Source organism: Catharus ustulatus, chromosome 22, assembly GCF_009819885.2.
Source record: "Catharus ustulatus isolate bCatUst1 chromosome 22, bCatUst1.pri.v2, whole genome shotgun sequence".
Lineage (NCBI taxonomy): Eukaryota > Metazoa > Chordata > Aves > Passeriformes > Turdidae > Catharus > Catharus ustulatus.
In genome coordinates this window covers 5,840,776-5,852,671 of record NC_046242.1, presented here as the reverse complement: position 1 = coordinate 5,852,671, position 11,896 = coordinate 5,840,776, and the positions used below count along the sequence as shown (strand labels likewise).

The window sequence follows — 11,896 nt, the reverse complement described above, 5'->3', positions numbered from 1 at the left end:
CCATCCCGACCGATTCTGTGATCTTCCCGTGCAACCCCAGGGCCTCCCCCAGCGCACAGGTGACCCCGCAGTGTCCCCTCCTCCCACCTGCCCGGGGCGGGTCTCGAACCCGCAGCTCTCGGCGCCGCGCAGTCCTCCCGGCCGCCAGGGGGCGGTGCTGCCCCGCCCGGCGGCGCTGGTGCCGCTCTGGCCGCCGCGCCCCGCGGGCAGTTGCCATAGCGCCGCCGCCGCCGAGCGCAGCGCCGGGACGGGACCGCCCGCTCCAGGCCCGCCGGCCCCGCCGCCACCCGGGACGCGGCTCCTCAGCGGGAAGGTGAGGCGCTTGGGGCGTCAGGGGGCTGCCTGGTGTGAGGGGGTGTGTGGGGCTGAGAGGCTCTGGGGAGGCTGGCAGGGTTTTGGGGGTGGAGCACTGAGGGGAGCTGGCAGGTTTGGGGAGTGTGGAGCGTTGGGGTCCGGAGGGGGCTGGCAGGTTTGGGGATTTGTGTGAGGCTTTGGGGGCAGTGTTTGAGGGTGTGGGGCTGTGGGACAGTGGGGGCTGCCAGGGTAGAGAAGGGTGGATGGGGGCAGGTGAATGTGGGGCCGTGGAGATGTCCCTGAGGGTTATCCAGGGGCTGTGGGGGAGGAAATGGCTCTGGATTGGGGGACAGAGGGCAGGAGGGGCTGCCAGGATTTGGGGGGCACAGGACAGGGGGTTGGGACAGGTGCAGCACCTGGGTTTTGTTTTGGGGAGATGAGGTCAAAGGGTTTTCTCACAGGGTTTCCATCACGAGGGGCAGTGGGACTCTGGTGCAGCCTCTTGTTTCATGTTTAAAAGTGGTGATGAGCAACTCTTCCCTCTGAAATCTGCTCCCAAAGAACCTCTGGGGTTCAGCAGGTTCTGCTCAAGTTGCTGTGAGAGCTGAGGAATTCTGGATAGGCACCAGCCTTCTGTAGAGCTTGCTGCTTAAATGATTGTCTCTTTGCATTTTACCGTGTCCAAAGTGTAATCTGGCCTTAAGGATCCAAATAATTTCCTTCTCTGCTCAAAACTGCAAAATGAAAGCTGAGAAAGTCCTTCCTTTGCTGCAGAAAGCAAAAGTTGTTCAGAAAATAAAAGTGCTCAATTGTCCTTCTGAACAGTTTGTTCCTCTAAGCAGGTCAAGGTGTTTCCTGTGGGGAGAGTATTGACTCATCCTCTGTTTCTTAGCAGTGTTTTGGTATCTGCAGGTTAATAAATGTCAGCTCTGCAGTGAGAATAGGTCCTGCCTGAGTCTGCTCAGGTGGAAAGGCTGAGCTGACAGTGGCTCAGTGTTTGACCCTGTGATAAAGAACCAGTTGCACTCCAGAAAAAACTCAGGTTTTCCAACACTGCAAGCACAGCCAGCTGTGCTTAGTCAAGTGTAGCATTAAAGGTAGATAGGAACGGTTTAATTTTGGATTAAGCTGTGCTCAGGGTAATGTTTAATTGCCTGAGACAGAAGGGGTTTATTTGTGTGTTTAATTTGAGCTCATTTCCTCCCCTGTGACACACTGTGTGTCTTCTGTGGGGAGCACAGGATGTCACCTCGGATGTTGGTTTGGGAGAGCAGTTGCACAGCAGGGCAGGGACCTGTTGTGGTTTTCTGTTATTTCTGACCTCACTGTGGGGTTGGTGAAGAACTCAGTGCATCTACAGGAAGCTTTTTTGGCTCTCATCGTTAGGATGGGGGCAGACAGGTGCATTTTAAGCTGGTATTTTAATGTGTTTACTCTGTGGTGGGTTGTGTTTCAACACTTTGAAGCTCAGATTTTAAGATAGATGATCATTAAGGCATATGCATGATTGCATAAACAGAAAGAGTTTTAATCCTTTGTTTTCCCGCTGTTACCTTGTTTTTCCAGAGCTGAGGAGTGAAGCAGAAAGCTGTGATGAGCTTTACATGTTACAAATTCCAGATCCTTGAATTATACCTCCCTCATTCATCAAACACTGAATTCCTAACACCTTTGTGCTCACAGTGATGGGCAGGGGGATCTTGTAGTGCTTCTCTGTAATCACAATTGGTTTTGGTGGCACAGTTGGGTCTCATGAACCAAAACAATCACCTTTGGCTGTTGTGTTTCCCATTGGGAATCCTGGAGCAGGGTTACCCAGCTGCAGCACTCTGACTGCACATCCACACAGCTCTAGCAACTAAAATTAAACTTAATTAAAGGTTGATTGCCTTGACAGTGATGCTCATGGGTTAATGCTTAATTGCTCAAGTTTTTGCTGAATTGGAATAGTTTTGAAGTCATCATTTAAGTATTTTGTTTAATTGTAGGGTAGAAAAAGTAGGATGGCTTTCAGTGAGGCTCAGTCTCTCACTGTTGGGTACCATGTGATTTGGCTCCTAAAATGAGAGCTGAATGCACTGCTCTGCACTGAGAGCACAAAGGAATCATATAGATGAGTTTTTGGGAGGTTAGTGGTCACTAGTTGGGTTTATGACTGAAATCTGTCCTCCTCACATCTTCAGTTTTCTCTGTATTGCTGTTGACTTCAGTGTGGGTTTGTGTTGTTTTGTTTGTTTATTAAATGGTACAATTTTTGCTTCTTGTGCAACTTTGCACCATGATTTGTTGTTAATAACAACTGAGATTGTAAACTCTTCAATTAGAGCCTGATCTGAGCTGCCAGTGCTGTTATTAAACCTGGAGCTTGGACTTTGAACCAGTTTTTGCCTGGAGGAGTGGAAGCAGATTTCCATGGTCTGCTCTGTGCTTGGCTCTCCTCTGGCAGCTCAGAGGGGGCAGTGGAGCTGGGCAGTGTCTGAGCCAGCACTGCAGTTTGTGTTTCAGGTCTGGCTCTCCTCACCTAGGGTGTGTTGGTTTCACTGAAGAAAAAGGTGTTTATTAAGGTTAGGCCCCTTTCCTGTCCCTTACAGAGTTTTTTCATAGGATGTGGAATCACAGAGTGGATTGGGTTGGAAGGACCCTAAAGATCACTCAAGTAAAGATCCCCTGACTCCATCTCTGAGGGGTACAGAGCCTGATCTGAAGATAAGAATTCAAAATACACTGAACCAAGTTCTTAATGAGGCATGCTGTGGGCAGCAGGTTAATGTGAGCTGCAGAAGAGTGTGTGTCCTTTTTTTGGACACAGCTGTGTGTGCCCTGCTGCTGAGCAGGGAGAAAGCTTTGGGTGGTAGAGACAAAACCCAGCTTTACCTGGGTGTTGCTGGCAGTCTGGATTGAGCTCTGGCAGTGGTGCAGCCAGACCCCAGTGAGGTCTCTGCTGTTCACTCCCATCTATTTACCTGGTGCAAATGTTCCCCCAGCCCTCCCCTGAGTGGCCACTGTGAACCCCCAGCCTGGCTCCTGCTCCCCAGAGCAATTCCAGTTCCTTCTGTGGTTTCCCATGCAGCCTGTTTTCCTGCCCTCCCCAGGGGTTGGCAGTGGGAAGTTCCCTGAGCAGGGAATGCTGTGCAGGGTGAATGAGTGCAATCTCTGTTTCACAGGTGGGGACAATCCCGTCACTGCTGGGCTGATGTCAGGACCAGGACTCCCCTGCATGCAAAGGTTTCTGACCCCCTGCTGGTAGGTGCCTCTCAGTTTGATTATTTAGTCTGCAAACAACACTGCAAGGTTGAAAAATTACCCTCTTCTTTAAGAAACCAAGAGTATGACTGTCAGATCCAGAATTCAGATTTTATTAGGTTTTTTCCTTCTTTCTCAGCCGGTTTCCTCAGAAGTGAGATGGCTCATTCTAACCTCTGAAAGGCTTTTTTGGCTTGTTAAATTAATGCTCCCATAAGGGACTTTCTTTAGAAAGAGTTGTCATTCTGAGATGCTGTTAATTCTTCTCAGTGTCTATAAAATCTACAACTTCTTCACATTAATTGCTCTTGAGGTTTTCAGTTTACTCAAAAATATTCATCAGGCTTCTTTCTCTAATGCCCTCTGGCTCCTTTGCCAAATAGCCTTGGAATAGCAATTTCCACATTTTATTTCGGTGGAGACTAAAATATTCATTAAACATCAGCTTTTTTTTCATGCTGCCACCTTTTTATTTATATTCAGAAGGTTGTGGGATGTGCTTATAAGAATGTACTTAAAGAGCATATGCTTTGAATCTTTTAGTTTAGGCTGATGTTAAGTGAGATTTGAAACTCATTAAATGTAATTTAAATTTAAAATACTTTCTTTTGGGAGTATCTTGTTGCGTGGTAACCTCTGCTGCAAGAAGGATGGTTCCTTTGGGCATTATATATTCCATATATACACATGGATGATTTCAAATTGCAGTGTCACAAGTGGCATCACTGCATCCACACCACCTGATCTTTTATTGGTTTGGCTTTTCCCCAAATGAGTCAGGAGCTGCATCCCACAGATTTCCAGACTGAAACTGATGGGATGTTACTTTTTGTTGATGTCAAAATACCTTGCTCAGAGCAAAATGGGGATGGCTGCCAGGTGTCCTTCAGCCAGAGACTCACATCAGCAGTTCTGTGCTTGAGGTCATCTCCACGAGGTGAGGCTGTGTCATGCTTTAATCACTTTGCTTCCATGGAAGTGTTGGTGCTTCCCAGGTCTTTGCCTGGGCCACCATGGCTTGGAAATGTGCCCAGCAGAGCTGTCCCTGGCCATGGAGGGAGATAAGCAGCAGCTTCATGCTCTGATGTAGTTTGGTGTTAAAATAATCATGGCCAGGCTGGAAACACCACTGGTGCTGCAGCTCTGAGGCAGTGAGCAGATCCTTTTCTGTGGGATTTCCTTTAAATTCGTTTTATATATATATATATATCTTAAAAAGGAGCTTTTATTAATTTTCTAGAATAAATTTCTTTATAGACACTTGTATTTGATAATCTGAGGACAAACGGGCCTCTGGGCTCCTTAATGGTTTTTAAAATGGCAAATTAATGGTTAAAAGAAGGGAAATCTCTGTTTAGATTAACAAAATAACTTTTTTCTTACTGAATCCATGAACCTCTTCCTATATGTGTGCCCAGCAGTCTGGGCTAGTGGATAGAATGTCAGGCTTGATAGATTGTTGGAGCTGGTTTTTGGTAGTTAAACGATAATGGAGCTGTTGTGTGCTTGCAGGGAAACACTGAGCTCTGTGTGCAGACTTCAGCCTGGAGAAAGTTCCAATTGTTGCAGAGAAGGGAGAGCTCTAAAATGCAGCTTCTGTGGCTGGTGGCACAGCTGGCCAGAGCCCTGCCTGTCCCGAGGCTGTTGCACAAGCATTGCAGGAGAGTTTGGAAACAGTTTATTTTTCAGATTCCAAGTAAAGGGTAGATTTCCAAGTCCCCTGTGCCTGTATAATCCAAAAAGTAGAAATTGAAGCTGGTTTTTATGTAGGGGCTCAGGGTCCAGGTTCCTGGCAACCAGCCAGAGGCTGATATTGCATAATCCATGCCTTATGTCTGTCAGATGGAAAGTCTGATTGTGCAGGGGATCATGGAGTTCCCTGTCAGCTCAGTCAAACCTGATCTGTCACTGTGCATCTTCTTGTGCAGAGGCTCTGGGGTGGGTGGAGCAAGATTTTGTCTCATGCAGAAGAGAAACAAGAGGGAGTTGAAACACGAATTTAATGAAAATAAAGGCCAAGCCATCAGTATCCTGTTATTTGTACTGTTTGTTACTTGCTCCTTTGACCTGAATATACAAGCCACACACAGATTTTTTGCAATGGAAATACCTGAGTCAGGAAGGTCATTCTGAGTGAAGGAATTCCTGGAAAGAATTGAAATATGTTGTTCAGCTCACTGCAAGGCTTCAGGGAGACTTGGAATGGCTACAGGGTGTGCAGGGAGAGTGCAGCTGGAATTCAAAGCACCTGTCAATGACTGCAAAGCAGCACACTTAGAAACAAAGCACTTGCAGAATTTCTTTTTATCTGCCTTCAGAGACACCTGAAATCTGCAGATTACCTTCTGTGATCACCCTGATACCATCTCTGAACTCTGCCGTGGGTGAAAACTATTTCAGGGTTTAAACCGTGTGTTTTAGAGAGAACACACAGCGCATTGGATACAGCTTTGCCGTTTTGGACCCTTGGAACCCTCAACACTTCATGATTTCAGTTTGTCAGCTCTTGCTGTGGTAAAGGCCGTTTATATCAGGTTTTCAAACAATGTGTTCAACTGCAAATAATGAAGCCTTTTCATCCAGCAGAATGTAGGCCAGAGCCCAGGCTGGGTCGTGAAAGGCTTTACTTTGTCTGAGGGAAGTAAGATGATCGTTCTTGGAATGAGGCCTGTCTCCCTCAGTGCTGCTCTCCCAAAGCCAAACTCACTGGGTAAAACATTGTTCTGGAGGCCTGAGCTTGCTTTCTTTCACTTCCTAATAACATGGGCTAAAGCTTTCATTGCTCTGGCAGGAGTAAGAGGTGCAGGCTTGACATTAAATCTAATACATGGTAGTATTTCCTAAAAATTCCCTAGTGAAAATGTGAAGAAAAGGATATAAACTATTACTGTCCACTGTGTGCTTGACTGATCAGCCTTAATCCTTGATTATGGAGGAAAGGGTCTAAATGCATTGACCAAACTTCTAAGGAAAATGATTTTTTACAACATATGCAAAAGATTTGAAATCTAAAATCCTTATGTTTTCCTAGCCAGCAGTTTGACAGCATGCTGCCTCCTTCACACCTTAAGTCCCAAGAATGTTTATATTTTTTGGGTTTTTTGTAGTTTTTTTTTTTAAGGCCACACTTGTCGGTAACACTTTTATTTTTAAGTTGAAATGCCCCCCTAAGTAAAAACAAGCTTTTTGAACAATATTTTATTCTGCATGTTGACTATAATTTTCATTGTGAACTGGGAAAGAGATCAAAAAACCAAAAAAGCCACAAAAATGAACAGGACTTGCATTGTCTTTTGCACTTGCATCAAAGATGAATTTTGCCTCAAAATCACCTTGTTTTGTCCTGGGTTTTTTTATATTCTGTGTTGTAAAATTGTTAGGATGCTCTGCAGACTTTCAAGGAGATTGTTCACTCACACTTCTTCCCTTAAGTGCCTCCCTTCTCTGAGCTCTGCAGTTCTCTGAAAGTATTTAATTCCATTATGAATACAGTACTACTTTAAAGAAATGAAATATTGATTCCATTCCCTGATGGGGCATTATCTGTATTTTGCTTATGGAAAACACCAGCACACAGAGAACTGAAGTGGCCCAGACTGACAGAGCTGGAAACTGAAACTAAAAATTCTCACCCTAAATTTTCCCACATCCTTTATTTCATTACTAATCTGAAAATAATTACCCAATGATATTTTTTGCAATTTGAATTTAAGTCTATTTTTAATAGGAATGTCTGGTATCTGGTTTAGTTTGTGTAATCCAAAATGGGTCAGTTTCTGCTGAACTATTGAACTGAGAAGAGTAGAGTTCAAAAAGAGAAGAAAGGTCATGCTGATGTTATCAGGTCACTGGTGGAAAAGATTGTGTCATAATGTTCTTACTGGCAGCAGTCCTGTCTGCTGGCTGAAATGCCAGATAAGTTGCTGTTTGTTTGGGATTTGAGGACAGGATTGAAGATATTTTGTGGTTTTATTTTAAAAATAAGTATTCTTTGTTGTCAGAGGGCTGTGTGAAAGGACAAGAGAGTTTAGAATGTTCCCAACCTCCATAATAGTTGCTCTGGTTTTATTCTTCATGCCCCAACACCAGGATTCAGTGCAATATGAAAATCTTGTCTGTCATTTTACAAAGCAAAAAAAAACCCAGAATGGAAAGAGATGCTCCTGCCAGTTACAGAGAAGCACAATGAAAATGTGACAGTGCCTGTGTACTGGAGGTTGGAAAAAACCCCAACAGAAGGTGAATGTAAAAACTCAACCAAAATGAATTAGATTTATTGGTTTGTAAAGCCCAGTGATTTCTGGAGCACTGACTCATGGTGTGTGAATGTCTGGGCTTGCCAGGAGCCTGCACTGAAATGTGACCCTGCTGCCTTGGGCCATATATGGGAAATGTCCCTCTGTGACAAAGGTGGGGAATCCAGGGGATGCAGGTCCCTGGGGTGGGGAATCCAGGAGATGCAGGTCCCTGGGGTGGGGAATCCAGGAGATGCAGGTCCCTGGGGTGGGGAATCCAGGAGATGCAGGTCCCTGGGGTGGGGAATCCAGGAGATGCAGGTCCCTGGGGTGGGGAATCCAGGAGATGCAGATCCCTGGCTGAAGCTTTCCTTACTCCCATCCTCTCAGGCTCCTGCAGAAGTTCACTCTCTGGGCTGGATCCCACTGGGATTCCACCTTCAGCACCTGACCCCATGAGCTGGGTGGGTTTAGGTGAGCTCTGCCATCAGTGGGTCCCAGCCTGCCTCTCTTGGTGCTGCACACAGGGGGTTAAAAGGCTTGACAAAGAACTTCCATGTCCTGCCATAACTGATGTAAGACATGTGGCAACAAAAGGAGAATTGCCTTTTTTTGGGTCATGGCTTTAGTTCCCAGAGACAAATGTTTACTTGTATGGTTTGTGCCCCCTCAACTCAGCAACCAAAACCATGGCACCAGGTGGCTGTTGGGTTTGTTCATGTTTGTTTGAATAAAGCCCAGATTTCAGGCTGGATTTCTCAGTCATTAATGTTCTGGTGGAGGAGAGGCACAGCAGTGGAACAAGGAGGGTGGTGAAGGAACCCATGTAGGAACCTCAGCCCTAGAAACAAACACTGCAGATGGTTGGAAAGGGACTTCTCCACATCTGTCCCATCAGTGCTGGGGAGAGTTCATGCTCATCCTGCTGGCACACACTGCCTGCTGAGGTTTGAACTCTCCCTCACTTTTCAGGCTCTTCTCCAGGGTTGCATGTAAGCAATTCAAATGCTTCTGTGCTAAATGGAGATTGGCACAAGAATGATATTTATGGGAATGCTTTGAGCACAACTTCAAAGTCCCCCTCAGAGTTCCACCTGTGTTAACTTCCTTCAGATGAGAGTGGGGTGTTTTCCCTTGTCCACAGATAAGGTGACTAAAGCATACATAAACTCACTTTTTTATTGTGCTTTCTTTTGTTATCTCAGGAACAAAACCAGTCCTCAGGTTTGCAATCAACATCCTGGACCTTTTTTTAACTGCTGACTAATTTCTAAGTGTTTCTGCAGCCTGGGAGGGCAGAGCTTCCCACACCATGTCGGATGTGATGTCTCTGTACGTGTGTGCTGAAGGAGAAGAGCTGCAGCTGCATTTTATCCCATTTCAGCACCTAGTTTGGATTTGAATTCAGATTAATTTGGAATAGGCATAACTATGAAATGAGTCTGCAGTGTTTGTGCTTGTTACAATGTGCCTCAGATATATACATCCAGATCTGTTTCAGTCCAGCCAAATAAAAATTATCTTTTTTCAGGCTCCAGTTAAATAGGTTAGAGGTTGCCTGCCAGTCTGCACAGAGCTGGTGCATCCAGTCCTCCTGCACGTACACTTTTCCACTTGTATAAATTCCATGGGCTTTAGGTTCATTTTCTGCCAGCAGCTCCTGGAATTAGCTGGGGAGAAGAGCAGGTTTGGCATGTGAGGAATTTTGAGATTTTATTTTGATTTTGGAGAGGTGAAATTTAGAAGCTTACTGGTTAAAAATAAACCCATAGCTTGGCATGACAGGTAATTTCCAGGATTTCCAACTGGTGTTGTAATTTATCAGCAAACACTCTCAATTCTGGGTGCCTGGGACACTGTGATAGCTTTAGGGCCAACTGCAATCCCAGTTTCAGGGAAACTTAATGTAATTCTGGCTAGTCTTGTCCAATCCTGAGCTTGAGGAGCTCTGTCTGGGATGATGCACCTCTCTCTTCTCCTTCAACTGCCCCATATGCTTGTGCTTCATTCCAGAGCTGAACAGTTGGTGGATATGTAATTTATCCATTTGTCATAATGAAACAAGATGTGTGCTTGTAACCACAGCCTTTGGGGCCAGGGATTCCATAGGAAATAGCTTGATCTCTTTTTACCTGGAGTAGGGAACTTGAGATGTGATGGAAATACAGATTTATATCCTTTCTCTTCCCCATTTTTTTCCAGTTCCCTGAATCCCCCCATTTAGGAGAAGGGAGTCATTAAGCCATGTGACAGTGGTGAAATCAGAGCAGAGGGGATTCCAAGCTGTTCCTGTTTGTTTGCAATACCCAAACACTGAAGTCACTGAGTCCACAGCAGTGTTCTGCAGCACAGCAGAACTTTATTTTCAGCAGGGTTCTATTCTGGGCATTGTAAAATTTGCTGAGAGAGGGAGGTATTTGTGCTGTGGAGAGGAGGAGGAAGGACTCCCTGAACAGCTCCTGCTGTGCCTTTGGAGCCACTTTCTGGCTCCCAGGTGGGCACAGATCCAGGAAAGCTCCCCCAGCTGTTGCCACGTGGCTGTCATGGAGGAGTGCTTGAGGTGGGTTTTGAGATGAAATCTGGGTAGGATGGGCCCTTCCTGGAGTAGGGCTGGTTAGGGAAGCTGCACAGTTACTTAAATGTTCAGGTTCTCATTGAGAATTTATTGCTACCTATTGCAATTTCAGTTTTAGCAGCTGAATCCAAGAAAAGCTGTGAGGATAGGAATGAATGGAAGGAAAAATGCAGCATGGATGTTTTTCTCCATAATGAAAAGGACTGGTTGAGTTGGAGGGGATGGTCTGGGGTTCCTGGACTGCTCCTTGCTGACATTTTGGTGGAGAGCTCCCACTTTCAGTGATGCTTTTGGGTGTGACACTAAGGATAGAGACACATCTACCCAAGCAGGGTGCTGGGGATGATAAGAAAACACTGCTCTGGAATCTTGCTTCTGCAGAGTCTCCTTTCTCCTCCTCACTTGGTTCATGCTCTAATTACAACTGACTTAATTCAGCCTTGCTGATGAATATCAAGCCAGTGGGAAAGAGCACAGCAGCTTTTTGAATTGTTTTTCAGCATAACAGGAGAGTGGGAGATAAACTTGAGGTCACAGTGTGTCCCCTGGGGACAGGTATGGGACTAAGGAATTGAGATAGACTGGATAAGAAAAATAATTTTCTAAAATCGCTGGATTTCATTAATCACTTTTTTGTTTTCTGTTAACTTGCTAGAAGAATGTCACTGAATTGCAAAGGAAAAAGGCAGTTGATTTTCCATCTTGGCAGATGTCTCAAGACCTAATTACAGTTAATAGCAAAAAGAACTTTTTATCTAAATATTTTTCAATATAGAAAATGCACTTTTGGGTCAAAATAAACAGTTTATATTAAAATAATTCTCACCACAGGTATCCAGTTCCTTACAAAACAGGATTTCCAAGCTTCTCATGTTAAAATGGGGGAAATTTGGAAACAGAGGAAAGTGGGCAAGAGTTGAGCCTGCAGTTCCAGGTGCAAAGCTGGGAGTCAAGTGAGAAGGTGTCTGGTTTGGAATGAGCTTTCTGAGCAATGCTCTATAAATCCCACAGCTTTCTAAAACCATTTTCTCCACTTCAAATGGGAATTGCAGCCCTCTAGTTTCAAAGAGGTGCTTGAAGCTGAGATCCTTTGTGCTTGTAGCAGTGCTGGTGGGATTTTGGGTGGAGATGTGTCTGTAAACCTCCTGCACAGCATCGAGTGTTGCTGGGAGTACTGATAAGCCCTGCTCCAGCTGAAAATGCTCTTGGATACCTGCTGCATTTTTGTCATGGATACAAGAACTCATCATTTTCCTGTCTGCTAAGCCAATTTTCCAAGGGCTTACCTGGCAGATGGTGTGCTCAGTGTAACCCAGGTCCTAGCAGCATGAAAGGAGCTTTGTGTGCACGATGCTCTCCTCTGCACCACGCCTGGGAAGTGACTCTTGGTGCCTCTCTGGGCTCAGCAGCAAGTGAAGGCGCTGGCGTTCAGCAGAGCTGTGTGTGGCTGTGCTGAGCGCCTGTGGCCCCATTCCAGCTTTTTCCTGCTCTGCCTTGCACCCTGCCCCAGCGGGCTGCCCTGTTTACTCTGTGCTCTGTGCTCAATGGA

At 45.6% G+C, this 11,896-nt stretch overlaps 1 protein-coding gene and 1 long non-coding RNA gene across 4 annotated transcripts in view; one reads left to right on the top strand and one right to left on the bottom strand.

Moving 5' to 3' along the window:
* The first annotated feature begins 230 nt into the window (after positions 1 to 230).
* The window catches only part of RFFL (ring finger and FYVE like domain containing E3 ubiquitin protein ligase), a 28,422-nt gene continuing 16,756 nt past the window's right edge, over positions 231 to 11,896 (top strand). Inside the window, exons 1-2 of one of the 2 annotated variants that reach the window (XM_033077996.1) lie at positions 231 to 313; positions 3,459 to 3,537. The gene's annotated coding sequence lies outside the window, so the exon portion shown is untranslated. The remainder of the gene's footprint in view (positions 314 to 3,458; positions 3,538 to 11,896) is intronic. The other variant, XM_033077999.1, reaches the window with a different exon arrangement.
* Positions 3,630 to 11,868, bottom strand: LOC117005904. Of its 2 annotated transcripts, none has more exons than XR_004419919.1 (2): positions 11,634 to 11,868; positions 3,630 to 9,904 (listed from the first exon to the last, which is right to left on the bottom strand). It is a non-coding gene; the product is annotated as an uncharacterized LOC117005904 (long non-coding RNA). The 2 variants fall into 2 exon arrangements; XR_004419918.1 differs by having other exon boundaries at positions 3,630 to 9,442.